The 18,370-nt window shown below is 50.9% G+C and overlaps 1 long non-coding RNA gene across 3 annotated transcripts; it reads left to right on the top strand.

The window, feature by feature from the left end:
- Nucleotides 1–795: 795 nt before the first annotated feature.
- LOC125538159 lies at nucleotides 796–4,167 on the top strand. 3 transcript variants are annotated; one of them, XR_007296265.1, is made up of 5 exons: nucleotides 796–1,096; nucleotides 1,314–1,440; nucleotides 1,693–2,155; nucleotides 3,445–3,575; nucleotides 3,683–4,167. It is a non-coding gene; the product is annotated as an uncharacterized LOC125538159 (long non-coding RNA). The 3 variants fall into 3 exon arrangements; XR_007296266.1 differs by having other exon boundaries at nucleotides 3,458–3,575; nucleotides 3,683–4,166; XR_007296264.1 differs by having other exon boundaries at nucleotides 1,693–3,575; nucleotides 3,683–4,163.
- Nucleotides 4,168–18,370: the final 14,203 nt, after the last annotated feature.

Here is an 18,370-nt window from a genome sequence, read left to right as displayed (position 1 = left end):
ACATCCCTTGGGATTAGGAGCATGCAACGGGCTTAGGCCCTTCCCAGTGCTCCATGTTGGACAGGTGCTAAGTATGTCACATAAGATAAAAAATGACATGGCACATCAATTAAAGAAGAGAGAGAGAGCTCTTTGGTGACCCCAGGAAGAACCAATGTCAAGCGCGTTAACCTAGGCAAACCATTTAAATGAAAAAAGTTGACCAATGCATGAAAGAGTTTAGGTGCTAAATCATTTAATAAAGTGGGTTTAGCAACAACAAGTTAAGCACCTATGCATTGGGGAGTTGAGTTGCTAAGCTATTTAATGCACTTAGCACCACATCTAAGCACCTTTGCATTGGAAGAGGTCTCATAACCACTTTATTTTTCTACTACTACGATGATAAATGTTGCTCATGGGTATATTTTCACCCGTTTATCCATCCACTGGACGTGGGAGTTTTTTTTCTAAGGGGACTAGAGGTGAGAGTACATACTCTTGGGAGTATAAAAGAGGAGTCCTATATCAAGAGATAAGAGAAGGATGTCTCACCGAGCCTCTTCAGCGATTTGGAAGATCTGACCGTCCATCTCAATTCCTTGATGCGATTTTGGCCGTCGGATCAAGAGCAGGGAGGAGCTGGGCCGTCGGATCGAGCCAACGGCACTGTAGAAATGAATAGTTACCGTCTCTCGGTAAAAATCTCGTGCCACCGCGCGTAATTCCTGTCACCCGCCGAGGGCATTTTCGTAATTTCGCTACGGGATATAAAAGCCCAATGCCCATAGGGTTTCTCCCCAATCGTCTTCCTCCCTCTTCCTGTTCACGGACGGGGAGCCGCCGCCGCCCCTTCCCCTTCCAAAGCTTGCGCTCTTCCTCTCTTCCCCGTCCCCTCGCGCCGCCGGCCGCCAGCCCGCCGACTTCTTCGCCTCCGGGAAGCACCGCCTTGTTTTCTGTTCGGCGGCGGCCGTTGTCGAGCTCGAGCCCGGGTACGGCGGCACGTTTTTGAGCATGGCTGCGGCCCGAAGCGGCGGGGGTAGAGGCGCAGGGCGAGGAGCACCCGCCGGAGGCGCTCGATGTGGCTCCCCCGTCACTCCTTCGACGCTGACTGCAGGTGCTTCCCCGTGGCCCCTCCTTCTCCTCCATCACCAGGCAGGGCTCGGCTCCAGTTCTACTCTAGGCCCTCTCTCTCTCTCTCTCTCTCTCTCTCTGACTGCTACTGCATCCATCATCTAGGAACCGCTACTCTTGTGTAATATTTTTCGTTCGATTTGTTATCTACCGGTGCTCATCTAGGTCTTCTGTTGCCGTTCGATTTTTTTCTGTTCTAGGGTTAGGATTTGCTATTGGATTGGTGACTGCCGTGAGCTGATAACATATCAGGTCACTATGATCTCCCGTCCCTATTGATCGAGGATGCTTTGCTGGTTCTGCCTTTGCTCGGCCATCCGATTGCAGGTGCTCATCTTATCCCGTCTTTCTCTGTCCGTATTTTATTTTAGCTCCTGTATTTTGAGCATGGATTGTGCCTTACTAAATCTACTGTTATTGTTAGGCTTCTTTTTGTGGGGGGTTTGCTTATTTTTGGTTTTCATTGTTAAAATCTTGTGCTGCTCACTTACTTTGTTTTACCAGTCATTCACCTATTTTACTGATAATGGACTATCTGTTGAGTATCTTTTTTTGGAGCTAATCTCATATTTTCTTCAGGTTGCCACCAATGGGAATACAGCCAGTGGACTGGTTTTGCTTGTCAGCGACCAGAACAAGAACAAGTCAGTTCTATCTATACATATTCAACTTTGGGGATGATTGGAGGCTCTGTGTTCATAGTTTATATGGGTCATCTTTATATCTGGGCCATGGTGGCTGTGAGAGCTTTTTAACCTACTCAGAAGATCGAGCGAAGAGAAGCAACTGTCAGGGCTCAGGCTGCTGAATTGGTAGCTTATATGGCATTCTGATTATACTATTATTTTGAACCAGAAAATTGTCAATGACTACATATATCTTTGTGGAAACAAGTTTCATCACTTCTTCACAGACACTTCTTCATGGCATTCTTAGTCGGGAGCTTGGTAACAGCTTAAACTTCAGATCACTTGCTGTATAGGGTTGTCAGCAGCATAATAAAGTGCCCGAAGTTTATTCGCTATTTTTCTTTATATTGCAGGTAAGGCTCAATATATCTTTCAGTATGCAAATAATTTCCATTGATGACGATTTGTTTAAAAACTTCCATCTCGTTTTAAGAATATTTTTATCCTATAATATGTGTAAAGAGCTTATCGAAATCAGAGTAATAGACTGTATCGTACCCATGACATTTACAGCCTGCTTGGTACTGAATATTGCAGGGAGATGCACAGTACATATAAAACTATGTAAGAAAAACTGTTTCTTGCACATTTAGACGGATTGTGATATAACTTATATATTCCATTTTACTGTAGTTTAGCATGCTGTACAATCCTGCTATCCATGGATGATTGCGCCTGTTTCTTTCATGCGGTCCATTTTCCCTTCAGGATATGTTTTGAAAACATGTTATCATGTAGATTTGTGCAGTCATGGTCAACTGGTACAGATATGTATAGTTTCAAAAGAACATTACAGATATGTATAGTTTCAAAAGAACAGTACGACAACTAATTATCGCTGATTTGCATCTCTCTTTTTGTTGTGTTGATTGCTTTTGCCAAGTCATTTTGTCCTTTACTATATTTAGTTATTTACCAATGCTTAACAATACCACTTTTGCTTGGCTATAGTAGATCTTGCAGGTTGTATGATTCCTTTTATACTTCCAAATTTTTATTAGTTACCACTATATACTTCCAAATCTTGTACTGAACCTGCTCAATAGTAGAACAGAGTTCAGTTATCTGAATCATAGCAGCACACACATACACCGCAGTTTGTAATGTCATTTACTAGGGGTTGCGTTAGGGTATTTTATTTCCATTATAAACTGATAATAATTATGAGTTTAGTAAGGTAACAATAATCTGGGTTATAGCAGAACATTAGATGTGGTATGCTTGTATGAGTAGAATGTAGAGTTTATAAATGAACTAAAATCTGAGAGCAGGAAGTGGTAGGTTTAATTTCAGTTAGAAAAATTGGTGTACTGCAGCATCATATATTCAGGTATTCCCTTGCATTTTTTTGCCATGTTCAAGCTTTATACATCCTTTGTATATGCATAAAGTACGCAACATAAACTGGAGTTCGTAGTGTCAGGAGTAAGAGGGGTGCAACTAAGTAGTAGCATGTTACAGGATAAGAACGGCTGTTTAGTTTAACAATGCCCTTTAACAGTGTAACTCCAAAGAGGTCGGATAAAATGAATTATTGATATATCTGAACTCTAGAGTATAAGATGCATCTTCCTACGCTTCCTGAGATCACGGTTATCGTACCTATTTATTTGAGATATGCTAAGTGTTCCTTTGATAGTAGATGCAACTTGCAGCTATTGTGGACGTTCGTTTGTTTGTGGGAAATTTTATCTCTTCCCTACAGTCAAAGCTCATGTGCAATTTGGAGAGAAATGCACGCATGCTATCGCTGCATTTGACAATTCCTTTTAGGTGAAAAAACCTGGCTTTGTTTTGTTCCTTTTTGTTCTTTGTTTATTACTGTTAATTGCTCAGAGCGATCGTTCCCAAAGTAGTGTTGAACAATTAGTCATTCACAGGTATCAAGCCAATAGCGGCTTACGTTTCCTGGTCATTTTTCTCTTGGAAATGGAAGTTGTTGCTTCCTAGGTGAGCTGAGGTGATAACTGAACTCTCTTCTACTATTGAGCAGATTCAGTATTCACGTATATTTTCATTAGCCCAAGGATAGTTTTTATTGTGTTGTGGCTGTGGGCATCTACCGAAAAAATAAAAGAGGATGAGCGAGACTACTACAGCGAGAGACGGTGGCCATGAAAGCTATGGAGTAGATCGAAACTTGCTTTGTGTAGTAGTTCTGAGAGTAGATCTGAGAGTAGATCCAAACTTGCTTTGTGGAGTAGTTCTAGATTAGCAACATCATGCTGCCTTGCAATTTTCCCTCTTCTGTTTGACCCCTTAACCTGTTCTGGGAACGTTGGGGGCCACGGCGCGGAGGGGAACAACGAGCAGCGGAGGCCGGTTGTGCGAGGCCTCCGCCTCCGTCTCCGCGGTTGCCGCCTTCGTCCGGGCCTTGGCCGCCGCGTCGGCCTGCTCCTTCGTCGCCTGAGCGGTCCTTCGCTCCGCCGCCTCTTGCTCCTTCGTCGCCTGAGCGGTCCTTCGCTCCGCCGCCTCCCGCTCCTTCCGCGCCTCCCGCGCGTTTCGCTCCGTGGCCTCCTTAAGGTCGGCGCGGGGATCCACGCGGCGGGAGTTTGAGGACCCTCCAGTCGGCCCGACTACGGAGCCGCCAGGACCTCGCTCGAGAGAAAGCGGCGCCCTGTCCGGCAAGAAAAGAAAGGTTTAGAAGAGTTTCGGACGAAGAAGACAAAAAATATATACGCAAGACATTCGACGACTTACACAAAGATCGCCTGCGGCTGCTTCACCGCCTTGCGGAAGCGGGCCGCCTTCGCGGCCGCCTCATCCCGCTTGGTCGCCGTCGTGGAGGCCTTGGACTTTTTCGGCCGGCTGCCGAAGAAGGTCGACGCGGCCCGGCGCTTCTGCGCGCCGCCACGGGCAGCCGGCACGGCAGACGAGCCCGCGCCTTGATGATCGGGCGCCGGCTGGCGGTGCGGGGCGACTTCGACCTCGTTGTCATCCGGCCAGTCCTCGAAGCTGGCCCCGAGTCCCGCGCCTCCGGCCTCGTCGCCTTCCCCCATGATGGCGTCTTCCATGGCGGCCGCTCCCAGGTCCGGATCGTCGGCGTCGTCCACCGTGCGGTCGGGGAGGAGCTGGCGTTCTGACCCGTGGCCCCGGCTGTCGGCGGGAGAAGAGGGTTCTGCAAAAGGCAAACCAATTGATCAAGAGTCGGCTATCATGAGGCTGGCTACAAAAAAGGAAGAAAAGAAGAAAGAACTTACGGCAGGCGGAGGGTTGGCGCGGGAATACGGCTCCTTGCCGTATCGCCAATCCTCGACGAGCTTGCAGTTGGAGATATAATTCACCATGTAAGACACCTCTGCGTGAGGCATCTCCCTGTTGCTCAGCCGGCACGGGTCGAAGCGGCCGCTCATTTGGCAGATCATGTGAGGCCGGCCTTGGAGCGGAAGAACCCGGCGCTCCACGAAGGCGGCCACCAAGTCGGCTCCGGTCAGGCCCTCCGACTGGATCATCACCCGAAGCCGGGAGGCTGCGTTCCCGGCCTGAGACAGGGACCTAGCCCGGTAGCTCCACGAAGGCTGCCTCCCAGCCGGCGGGCCGGCTACGTAATCCGGCAGGTTGACATAGCCGCCTTGCTGGGCGACGTTCTTCACGTAGAAATAAGACTTCTGCCAAAACTTCACCGACTGGATCAGCGGAATGGACGGGAACGGATTGTTCTCGCTCGCCCGCCTCATGGCAATGAAGGCTCCGCAGGGGGCGGGCACGCCCGCGACGATGGTGCCGAGCTTGCTTTGGAAGAACTCCCCCCAGAGCTCGAGCGTGGGGAGAACTCCAAGAAAACCCTCGCACAGGGTGATGAAGGCCGACAGCAGCATCACCGCGTTGGGCGTGAGGTGATGCGGCTGGAGGTGGTAGAACTCGAGGAAGGCTCGAAGGAATCCGCTCGCCGGGAGGCCGAAGCCGCGCAGGCAGTGCGAGCGGAAGATCACCCGCTCGCCCTCCTCCGGTGCCGGCGAAATCTCTCTTGCCGGCGCTTGACGAACCCGCACAAGGTTCTCGCCGGGCAGACGCCGCGTCTGGCGGAGGAACTCGACGTGGTCCTCGTGGACGTTGGAGCCATCCCACGAGCTCGACAGCGCCATGGGAGCGATGCGGCGGGGAGCAAGGCGAAGCGACGGCGAAACGATGCGGCAAAGGATTGCTGCGGCGGGGAGCAAGACGAAGCGACGGCGGAACGGCGCGGTAAAGAGTTGCTGCGGTGAAGAGAAGAAGAAGGAGGGCGAGAAGGGGTGGAGTGAGGGAGAGCGCGCGAGCCTCTGCCGCTCCCCCTCCCCCTACTTATAGACCGCGCGACGGAGTCGAGGAGGCGCGGTGCGCGGGAACGTGGGGATCAACTGCGCCCACTCCCACACGTCCCGCGATTATTGTGCCTTGATGGCAGAATAAAACCGCCGCGGGAAGGCGAGCGGTCCATGTGGGCCGCAGAAGATCCGCGCTCGGACCGAGGCCTGCGAGTGGCGGGCCTGGGCCTGCGGCGGCGTCCCGTCGCGCGTGTGCGTTGGCAAGATTTCCTCGCCACGTGGCCTGCGTTCCCGCCTACGAGAAACGGAGCTTTTCCGAAGACGGCGCGCACGAGCAAAGCCGGCCCCTCAGGATAGGAAGCTGATCTAGCTTCTCGCCCTTTGTCAGCCTCGAAGCTCGATCAGCTTCGGGGACTACTGTCGGAGTAAATAACCATGGGTAGCCTAGCCGGCTCCCCCTGGCCCTTCTGAAAAAATTACGAGCCGATTCGGCCCTCAAGAATCCAAGACACAGGGCCGCCTTCCCCTTGCCGGCTGTCTTCAGGCCGGCTATTGGAAGGCGGCCCGACTTCAGCCCTCATGAAGAGAAGCCGCGAGAGGGCCGGCTCCGAGAAGCTGGCCGCGAGAAGGCCGACTCCAAGAAGCCGGCACCCATAAAGCGGTCAAGATCGTACCCTCGAAGTCTGCATCCACATAACGGCGATTTGACGGGGCGTGGCTACAGTGAAGCCTGCCACCTCCGAATCCCGGAGCACGCCTGGCACAGTGCGCCATACGGGTGGCCATGACCCGCCCGGCGCAGCACTGTTGCCACGTTGACCCTGATGTCATCCACGACGGGCTACCAGTACGGCCCACGGGCGGTCCCTTCGGGCAGAGAGACATCCGAAGGCGGCCAGACCTCCCCCAGTCGGCCCAAGATATAGCCGGCTCCCCACAGCCGGCTTGCCACCTCCCTCGAAGAAGACGCCCCATTAAGGAGACAAGACGCGGTGGGGCTACAGTGATCGCCCACCGGGCGGCGGCACTGTAGCCACGCCCACTTCGGCGAAGCCCTCGCCACCAAGATTGAGCAACAGTAACCAGCCGCCGACAAGGCCCTGACAGTGGGGCCGGCCTGTCGACCAAGGAGCTGGCAGTTGGCGGGACCCACTAGCCGGCGGGCCCCAGTAGCCGGCGCAGAAGCCGGAGAGCGTAGACACAGACGGCTGGGCCCCGCGCCCAGCCGGATTACCATTGTACCCCGGGGGGTAGGCCTATATAAACCCCCCGGGGCATCCATGCAAAGGGAGATCAATCCCTGCTAGTCTCAGACACCACATAGGGAGGAGAAGAGAGCAAGCCGTGCCCTTCTTCCTCCTCTCGCCAAATAGCTCAAGGAGCACCGTGTAGCTACTTGTTCATTTAGTGACCATGCGGAGACCCCGCAGAGCAGCAGTAGGGGTGTTATCTCCACAGAGAGCCCCAAAGCTGGGTAAGATTCGCCGGCGTGCATGTCTTCGCCTCATCCCGTTTCCAGGCACCGGCGACGTCTTACTGGCTCCCACAATGATGAGCCACCCGTTGGCATATATCGCACCTACCACCCGACAAGTACCCAACAATGCTTCAACCTTGTTTGTATATCGTATGTTTACCTCTTAATTTCTTTTACCCTTTAGTTATTATGATGACATCCTTGTTTTAAATTGTCTACTTACATAAAAACGTTTGCTTACCCTGCCTAGCTGTCAACCATGGTTTTAGTATGCGGTTTATTTCACTGTTATAAGCCTTGCTAAGCAAATAAATACTGGACCAAATCAGTGGCGCATTGAATCAGAAAACGAGGATGAAATATATAAGAAAATGTGTGCAAGTTCCAGTTTAGAGCTCATGTACATTCACTCTTGATTTCTTGATTCAATCGGTGATGCATAGTCTACAAGTGAAATCCCCTTCCGTTATAGATTCCCCACTTGATTTCTTTAATCTGTATTGTACAACATTTGACTATCCAATTAATTTTTTGTAAACCAACTCAACAGCTTTGAATCAATGACCGCATGTGCAAGACAATCTTGAATATTTTGTTGGGTCTATGTTTCTATGTACTAAAGTTTAGGTAATTAATCACTTACTTCCTAAAGACCTGTCCATATTTTCAATAATCTTGAATTTTTTCCTTCATACTTCCTCCGTCCCAAAGACAGAGGGAGTACATGAGACTCCGATTTCTCGGTGTAATAAACATATTTTCAATATAGCATGATTTAGACACGGGCTTTTTACTATCAAAATTGAATATATCCTTACTAAATGAAACTATTTTCACTAATCGAATATGTCCTTACTAAATGAAACTATTTTCATCGTGAACATGGCTTTAGTGGGTCTCTGCGCCATTTGGCGCAACGGGTCAACTTGAGAGTACCGGGTATTCGGACACCGGAAGTGTTCTTGAGAGTACCGGGTACATATCGGGTCACCGGAAGGGGTTCCGGATACCCCTGGCAAAAGATATGGGCCTTATGGGCCAAGAGTGGAAACGCACCAGCCATAAGGGGCTGGTGCGCCCCCCATATGGACCATCCAAGGAGAAGGAAAGAGGGGAAGGGAAAGGAAAAAGAGGGAATAGGATTCCCCCCTCTCCCCTCTCTTTCCTTTCCCCTCCGACAGATAAGGAAGGGGGGGGGTAGCCATAGGAAGGCCACAAGTAGGATTCGACCTACTTGGGAGCCTCCTTGGCTGCCTCCCCTCTCCCCCACCTATATATGTGTGTGTGTGTGTGGGGGGGGGGGGTGCCCCTAGCACACACCAGACAATTTCCTAGTCGTGTGCGGCGCCCCCTCCACCGTTTACTCCCACGGTCATATCCTCGTAGTCCTTAGGCGAAGCCCTGTGCGAATCACTTCACCATCACCATCACCATGCCGTCATGCTGACGGAACTCATCTACTACCTTGACAACTTGCTGGATCAAGAAGGCGAGAGACGTCACCGAGCTAAACGTGTGCAGAACTCGGTGGTGTCGTACGTTCGGTACTTGATTGGTCGGAGCTAGAAGAAGTTCGACTACATCAACCGCGTTGTCGAATGCTTCCGCTTTCGGTCTACGAGGGTACGTAGACACACTCTCCCCCTTGATGCTATGCATCTCCTAGATAGATCTTGCGTGAGCGTAGGATTTTTTTTGAAATTGCATGCTACGTTTCCCAAAAATGGCATCCGAGCCAGGTCTATGCGTAGATGATATGCAAGAGTAGAACACGAAGATTTATGGGAGGTGATCGTCATACTGCCTACCACTAATGTCTTATTTTGATTCGGTGGTATTGTTGGATGAAGCGGCCCGAACCAACCTTACATGACCACGTTCATGAGACCGGTTCCACCGACAGACATGCAACTAGTTTTGCATAAAGGTGGCTGACGGGTGTCTATTTCTCCTACTTTAGTTGAATCAAATTTGACTGCGGCCGGTCCTTTTTGAAGGTTAAAATAGCAAACTTGATAAATCACCGTTGTGGTTTTGATGCTTAGGTAAGAACGGTTCTTGCTAGAAGCCCGTAGCAGCCACGTAAAACTTGCAACAACAAAGTAGAGGCCATCTAACTTATTTTTGCAGGGCATGTTGTGATGTGATATGGTCAATACATGATGTGATGTATGTTATTGTATGAAATGATCATGTTTTGTAAAAGTTATCGGCAACCGGCAGGAGCCTTATGGTTGTCTCTTTATTGTATGAAATGCAAACGCCATGTAATTGCTTTACTTTATCACTATGTGTTAGCGATAGTTTAGAAGTAATAGTTGGCGAGACGACCACGACGCTACGATGGAGATCAAGGTGTCAAGCCGGTGACGATGGAGATCATGATGATGCTTTGGAGATGGAGATCAAAAGCACAAGATGATGATGGCCATATCATGTCACATATTTTGATTGCATGTGATGTTTATCTTTTATGCATCTTATTTTGCTTAGTACGGCGGTAGCATTATAAGATGATCCCTTAACTAAATTTCAAGGTATAACTGTTCTCCCTGAGTATGCACCATTGCGACAGTTCGTCATGTTGAGACACCACATGATGATCGGGTGTGATAGACTATATGTTCACATACAACGGGTGCAAGATTTTTGCACATGCGGAATACTCAGGTTAAACTTGACGAGCCTGGCATGTACAAACATGGCCTCGGAACACTAGAGACCGAAAGGCCAAATGTGAATCATATAGTAGATATGATCAACATAGAGATTTTTACCATTGATGACTACTCCATCTCACGTGATGATCGGACATGGTTTAGTTGATTTGGATCACGTATCCTTTAGATGACTTGAGGGATGTCCATCTAAGTGGGAGTTCTTAAGTAATTTGATTAATTGAACTTTAATTTATCATGAACTAAGTCCTGATAGTATTTGCAAATTATGTTGTAGATCAATAGCTCGCGTTTTAGCTCCTCTATGTTTTTGATGTATTCCTAGAGAAAACTAAGTTGAAAGATGGTAGTCGCAATGATGTAGATTGGGTCCATGATCTAAGGATTATCCTCATTGCTGCATAGAAGAATTATGTCCTTGATGCACCGCTGGGTGACAGACCCATTCTAGGAGCAGATGCAGACGTTATGAACGTTTGGCAAGCTCGATATGATGACTACTTGATAGTTTAGTGCACCATGCTTTACGGCTTAGAACCGGGACTTCAAGAATGTTTTGAACACCATAGAACGTATGAGATGTTCCAAGAGCTGAAATTGGTATTTCAGACTCATGCCCATGTTGAGAGGTATGAGACCTCTGACAAGTACTTTGCCTACAAGATGGAGGAGAATAGCTCAACTAGTGAGCATGTGCTTAGAATGTTTGGGCACTACAATCGCTTGAATCAAGTGGGAGTTAATCTTCCAGATAAGATAGTGATTGACAGAGTTCTCTAGTCACTATTACAAAGTTACTAGAACTTCATGATGAACTATAATATGCAAGGGATGACGAAAATGATTCCCAAGCTCTTCGCAAAGCTGAATCAGCGAAGGTGGAAATGAAGAAAGAGCATCAAGTGTTGATGGTTAACAAGACCATCGTATGTTGTCATTGCGGTTTGATCGATAAAGATCTTCGTAGAATATGTAGGAACCAATATCAGCATCCAAGTTTCGCCGTTGGTTATTGACCAGAGATGTGTCTCGGTCATGTCTACATAGTTCTCGAACCCGTAGGGTCCGCACGCTTAACGTTCGATGATGATTTGTATTATGAGTTATGTGTTTTGGTGACTAGAGATTGTTCGGAGTCCTGTATGAGATCACGGACATGACAAGGAGTCTCAAAATGGTCGAGAGGTAAAGATTGATATATTGGACGATAGTATTCGGACACCGGAATGGTTCCGGAGTGTTTTGGGTATTTATCGGAGTACCAGGGGGTTACCGAAACCCCCCGGGAGAAGTAATGGGCCACATGGGCTTTGGGAGGGAGGCACACCAGCCCACAAGGGGTTGGTGCGCCCCCACTTGGAAGAGGTCTAAATTGGAGTGGGGAAGGGGGCGGCGCCCCCCTTTCCTTCTCCTTCTCCTTCCCCCTTTCCTCTTCGGGAAAAGGAAGGGGGGGGGGTCCGAATTGGACTTGGAGTCCTAGTAGGACCCCTCCCCATGGGCGCGCGCCTTGGCCGACCACTTATCCCCTCCCTCCTTTATATACGTGGGAGGGGGCGCCTCCTAGACACACAATTCTTCCAAGCCATGTGCGGTGCCCCCACCACCGTTTACTCCTCCGGTCATATTTGTCGTGGTTCTAACTCTGACAGTGATGTAGGAGGGTGTGTATGGAGAGGCTAGATCTCAGCTATGGAGAAGTTGTAAATACACCAGGATGTACGAGTTCAGGCCCTTCGCGGAGGAAGTAACAGCCCTACGTCTCGGTGCCCAGAGGCGGTCGATTGAATTATGCGTGTGTGAATAACAGGGGTGCGAACCCTTCGTACTGGGGAGGGGGTGGCTTATATAGAGTTTGCCGGCCCTCTCCTGCCCTCAGTGATGCAGGGTTTAAGGTACATTTAAGGTTGGACGTTACTGGTAACGCCCCTAATAAAGTGCTATAATGACCATAAAGACTACTTAATAGCCGACCGTTTGCCTGCTGAGTGACTTTAGGTCTCCTGGCAGTCGAGTGGTTGGCTTCATGGTCGAGTGATAGCTTCTTGGTCGAGTGTCTTGAACCCGTCGAGTGGGATACCTTCAAGTTGATTGAAAGGTGACTTCTTCTAGGGATGTCCTTGGGTAGGGCTCTTTGGACAGGTCCGTGCCCCTACCCTAGGTACATAGCTTCATCATTAGCCCCCGAATGGATCGAGGTTTGAATGGGGAAAGAGTTGGAGATCTTTCCGACTGGTTCTTTGGGCTACATGAGTGCCTCGTTTTGGGTCAATCGTCACGGATGACGTCATCAACCTCTTTCAGTTGCCTTGATCCATTCCAGGCCTTTCGTCGAGTGAATTTCTTTACTTGTGACATACCGAGTGTCGGCGCGAGCGGGGTCTTCTATTTTTACAAGTTGTTTTGCAGCCCACGGATGTCGTGGGATTCGGATTTCGGGAAGCGCGCGGGACGGGAGCGGCCGCAGTAATCGGAAGCGATAAAGCAGAAGCTCCTCGATTTCCACGCCACCTTTTTCGCCACGTACTGCACGCGCGTCTGCTGCGGGATTTGACTGGATTGCCTGGGCCTACCAGTCAGCCACTCGGGAGCGGCCTCTTATAAGTAGGCGGCTCGGGGTTTCCAAATAGTGTGCTCTCTTCTTCCTCTCTCCCTTCGCAAGCTCCTCCGCCACCTCCGCTCTCACCCTAGCGCCGTAGGCCCGTGCGAGATTTGCTGGCGACGATGGCGAAGGACAAGACATCCGCTCTGGAGCGCGCGAAGAAGGCGGCGGCGCAGGGGAAAGGGAAGAGATCTGCTCGGGGCGGATCTTCCTCAAGGTCTGCTCTGCCCCGCGGCTGGATCCAGGGCGACTGGATGCCGTCGGTGATCCGGCAAGAAGATCTCGACGACATGGTCGAGGGGGGAGTCATTCCCCATGAAGCTGCGCGTCTCCCGGGGAGAGAGATCGAACCTCAGCCTCGCGACGGTGAGTGTGTGCTCCTAGCCACCCATGTCGACCGAGGGTTTTCTCTGCCGCCCCATCCTTTTTTTCGGAGCTTTCTGAACTTCTTCGGAGCGCAGCTCCACCACTTCACTCCCAACTCCATCGTATATCTTGCTGCTTTCATTTCCATGTGTGAGGGTTTCTTGGGTTGCCGCCCCCATTGGGGACTCTTCAAGCACACCTTTACCTGCCGCTCTCAATCGGTCAAGAAGGCCAAGTCGAGTGACGAAAGGACGCAGGTGATTCAGCTGTGCGGGGGCCTGGCGATCCAGACGAGGGGAAAGAGTTGTTTTCCATCTATCACTTTCCCGGAGTCGGTCCGCGGTTGGCAGGCGACCTGGTTTTACTGTCAAGACCAGGCGACCCCAGGGCAGTCGACCGGACTTCCCCCTTTCTCTCTCGACCGAGCTGAAAAACCTGCTTCTCTGAAAGTGACGCCGGAGGAAAAGGCCCAAGTCAAAGTGCTGGCTGGTCGAGTGGTTGAGCTTGTCCGTGAGGGCGTGACTGGTATGGACTTGCTGGAGGTCTTCCTCCGGAGGCGCATCCAATCGCTCCAGGCTCGTGACCACCCGATGTGGCTGTACTCGGGTCTCGACGACACCACTCGGGTCCACCCGGAGGAGGTTGCTGACGAGATGCTGGAGGGGTGGCTGTCGAGCATCACGGGGAACAAAGACAACCCCCGAGGAGCCAGGAGGGTAATTCCACTCGACAACTCGTATGACGTGGACCAGGTATGTCTTTATGCTCCTGACTGAGATCTTGTTTTCTTCATTGATCTTCTTTGAGTGGGTCGATTGACTTTCGTCTTGTCTGTTGTTTTCCAGGCGACTACCGAGATGTACTCGACGCCCAACGGGGCCCAGGAGCCAACTGAGGAAGGGGAGGCGAGCGGAGGTGAGAGTGGAGACGACCAAGGTGAGTGGGAGTCCGACGGTGAAGGAGAGGAAGACGACAACGTCGACTCTAGCGAAGAGGAGGAGGAGGTTGAACCCCCTCGCCTGGAGGGGCGATCCAAGCTCACACACGATCCAGCGCGGGAACGTGGCAAGGCGACTGCTTCTGTTGGGCAGTCATCGAAACGCCCTCGGACCTCTTCTCCTACGTCGACTGGGAAGGCTCCCAAGCACCCACGCACGACGCTGTCCAAGCCACCCAAGGCTCTGCCCAAGATGAAGATGGCTGTCCCTACTATTTCCGGGTAATAATAAAACTTGCTTTCCTTCGTCGACCGTGGACAGATCCTTGGTCGATTCATTGAGCCAACTGACTGATTTTCGAGATTTGCAGCGCTGCTACTTCTGAGATCTCCGCCAAGGACGACGACCAAGAGATGGAGGATGCTGTTACCTCCAACCTTGGTACGATTACTGACGTTCCGTTTTGAGTCGACTGAACATTTATTGCAACTCTGGTCGATTGAATGTTTCCCTTGTAGCCCCTCCTCATGTTATCGACCTCCCGGATGACGACGGCAACGAACCGCTGAGAGTGAGGAGGAACAAGAGGGCGTCGGCTGACAAGATCCCCCAATCTGCTCCGGCGTCTGAGGCCGTAGCTCGGGATGGTGGTGACACCGCTCGGGCTTCTGTGACTTTCGCCATTCCTCTGACAAGTGTGCGGCCTTCGACGTCGACTGCGGATCCGCCTTCGCTTTTTGCCGCGTACCCTGTCCCTGAGGACCAAGCGGCTGCCGCAAAAGAGGCTATACGCCAGGCGGGGATCATGATGGAGCAAGTGAAGGTGGCTCGGGAGGCCAGCCAAGCAGCTTATGACGCGAGCTCGGCTCTTCAGAGCAACGTCCAGGTCAGTCGACTCAACACTTGGTCTGTTATGATATGCTGTTTGAAGAATCTCTTTTCCGAAGATCTTTGTATCTGTACACCCACTGGGTGTGTCTGCCAATTCTTGGACGAGTGGGGGCACGCTAAGTGCACCCACTGGGTGTAGTCCCCGAGACTACGGTGGACTGCTGGCAGTCGACTGTAGTCTTTATATTGTGTTGCTGTAGCTGTATTTCTTCACTCAGTCTGGTCAGGCCATGTCGAATGGGACTGTATCCGGTCGACTGCGGGCAGTCGACTTTTTTTTACAGTGGGGGCACGCTGAGTGCACCCACTGGGTGTAGTCCCCGAGACTACTGTCGAATGTTCTTGATTCGGCTGTAGTCTTAGAAACGTCATCATTGTCTCTTAGTTACTCGGAAGCAACTTATTTTGGACGTCTGTCGACTGATTTTTCTTTTTACAGAAATCCTGCGAACTTGTAGCTCGCTATACTGAGTTGGAGAATTAGCAGATCCAGCTCAACCTTAACTTGGAGCTTACTCAGGAGAATTTGAAGAAGGCGCAAGAAGAAGCAAAAGGTATGGCTGGTGAGGTTCTCCATTATTGACGAGTGGCTTTTCTTTCTTGTCCATTCTTGATGTTGATTGCACTCGACGCGCCGCAGATAAACTGGAGGAAGCTCTGAAGAAGAAGGATCAAGATCTTGCAGAGGCACAGAAGGAGGTCTTGGACAAAACGAGGCTTGCTGAAGAGAAAATGGCCTCGGTCGGAGCTCTTGAGCAGGAGAACTCCAGACTGAAAGCTGCTCTCGAGGTAGCCAATCAAGAGGTCAGCCGACTGAAGAACGACAACGTGGCTCTGCACGACAAGGCAGGTGAGCTGGCGGGGAAGAGGAACGATCTGAAGGCTTATCTTGGTGGACTCGCCAAGAAGCTGTTCGTCGTGCTCGAAGGTAATTACTCTGCCCCGACTGTCTTGCAGTTACCAAGTCTGTGTAGGGTCACTGTCTTATTCTTGAATCGTGTTTGCAGAATTCTGTCAGAACTTTGAAGAGGAGACCAGTCGAGTGGAGCCAGGCTTGGACCCTGCTAACTCCCTTGTGAAGGACGAGGCTGCAATGAACGTGCTCCGTCTGGAGTCTCGTATTGCCAGCGTGGTTGACTATCTTGCTCGACTGAAGGTTGCGATTTCGCGGATCGACACATCACTCTGGCCTGGGATGACGCTTCAGAACGACCTGAGTCCCTGATGGCTCGACTTAATGAAGTCCCAGGTCGAGTGGCGGAATGGAAGAAATCTTCTGCTAGATGTGGTGCCTATGTCGCTCTGTCTCTGGTCCGCGTCCATTGTAAGGAGGCGCGAGAAGAAAAGCTGGCCGCCATCCCAGTTGCCAATACTAGGAAGCACAAATTTCAAGACTTCATGGAGGCTTTCATTGCTGCTGCCACTCGTATTGCAGACGGGATCGACTTGGACGAGTTCGTCGCCCCTTCCAGTCCTCCTCCTGAGGAATGAAAAACTTTTGTGCTTCACTTTAAATTTGCCTCGGAATGCCGAGTGGATTTGTAACCGTTAAACTCCGCCGAGCCGAGGGCTCGAGTACTTTGATCTGAGGTCTGGGACCTTTTAGGCTTTATCTGATCTTGATTTCTCGTTGAATATCTTCATGATTTGATTCGTCGAGTGGAACTTGATCTTCACTCGGAATAACCTTGTATTTGCGGCGCAACTCCGAAGGAGAAGGCAGCAGTCGACTTGCGCCTCGTCGTCCTTGCGGATTGGGTTGTGTCCTGTACATAGGCGAGCACTGGGCTGCAGCTAAGCCTCCGAGTGGGAGGTTTGCTCTCCACTCGGTAGGATTTTTAAACACTTAGGCGAGCGCTGGGCTGCAGCTAAGCCCCCGAGTGGGAGGTTTGCTCTCCACTCGGTAGGATTTTTAAACACTTAGGCGAGCACTGGGCTGCAGCTAAGCCCCCGAGTGGGAGTCTGGCTCGCCACTCGGTAGGATTTTTAAACACTTAGGCGAATACTGGGTTGCAGCTAAGCCCCCGAGTGGGAGGTTTGCTCACACTCGGTAGGATTTCTAATCACTTAGGCAAGCATTGGGCTGCAGCTAAGCCCCCGAGTGGGAGGATTGCTCTCCACTCGGTTGGATTTTTTCGAACTTAGGCGAGTGCCTGACTGCAGCTAAGTCTCCGAGTGGGAGAACTTAGGCGAGTACTGGACTGCACCTAAGCCCCCGAGTGGGAGGATTGCTCTCCACTCGGTAGGATTTTTTCAAACTTAGGTGAGTGCCTGACTGCAGCTAAGTCTCTAAGTGGGAGAACTTAGGCGAGTACTGGACTGCAGTTAAGCCCCTGAGTGGGAGGATTGCTCTCCACTCGGTAGGATTTTTTCAAACTTAGGCGAGTGCCTGACTGCAGCTAAGTCTCTAAGTGGGAGAACTTAGGCGAGTACTGGACTGCAGCTAAGCCCCCGAGTGGGAGGATTGCTCTCCACTCGGTAGGATTTTTTCAAACTTAGGCGAGTGCCTGACTGCAACTAAGTCTCTAAGTGGGAGAACTTAGGCGAGTACTGGACTGCAGCTAAGCCCCCCGAGTGGGAGGATTGCTCTCCACTCGGTAGGATTTTTTCAAACATAGGCGAGTGCCTGACTGCAGCTAAGTATCTAAGTGGGAGAACTTAGGCGAGCATTGGGCTGCAGCTAAGCCCCCGAGTGGGAGGATTGCTCTCCACTCGGTTGGATTATTTCGAACTTAGGCGAGTGCCTGACTGCAGCTAAGTCTCCGAGTGGGAGAACTTAGGCGAGTACTGGACTGCAGCTAAGCCCCCGAGTGGGAGGATTGCTCTCCACTCGGTAGGATTTTTTCAAACTTAGGTGAGTGCCTGACTGCAGCTAAGTCTCTAAGTGGGAGAATTTAGGCGAGTACTGGACTGCAGCTAAGCCCCCGAGTGGGAGGATTGCTCTCCACTCGGTAGGATTTTTTCAAACTTAGGCGAAACGGATTCGCATCTAAGTCACCCACTGGGGGATTTCGTATGCAAACAAGAGTGACAGCAATTATCGGAACACTCTTGTCTTTGGTAAAAATAAACTGCAGAAATTTTTTCTTATTACATCTCGTCCAAGGGAGAACTCAAGTGTAAAAGGGGCGGAGCAGTTCCGCATTCCAAGCTCGTGGCTCGTCGATCTGGCGATCAACGTTGTAGAGGTGATACGCTCCACTGTGGAGGACTCTGGTGACGATGAAGGGGCCTTCCCAAGTAGGAGCAAGTTTGTGTGGTTTCTGTTGATCGACTCGGAGGACCAAATCTCCTTCCTGGAAGGCTCGGCTCTTCACATTTCTGGCATGGAATCGACGCAAGTCTTGCTGATAGATGGTCGATCTGATCATAGCC

Source organism: Triticum urartu, chromosome 2 (genome assembly GCF_003073215.2).
Source record: "Triticum urartu cultivar G1812 chromosome 2, Tu2.1, whole genome shotgun sequence".
Classification (NCBI taxonomy): Eukaryota; Viridiplantae; Streptophyta; class Magnoliopsida; order Poales; family Poaceae; genus Triticum; species Triticum urartu.
The sequence above is the reverse complement of the archived record's forward strand: the minus strand, read 5'-3'. Positions and strand labels throughout refer to the sequence as shown.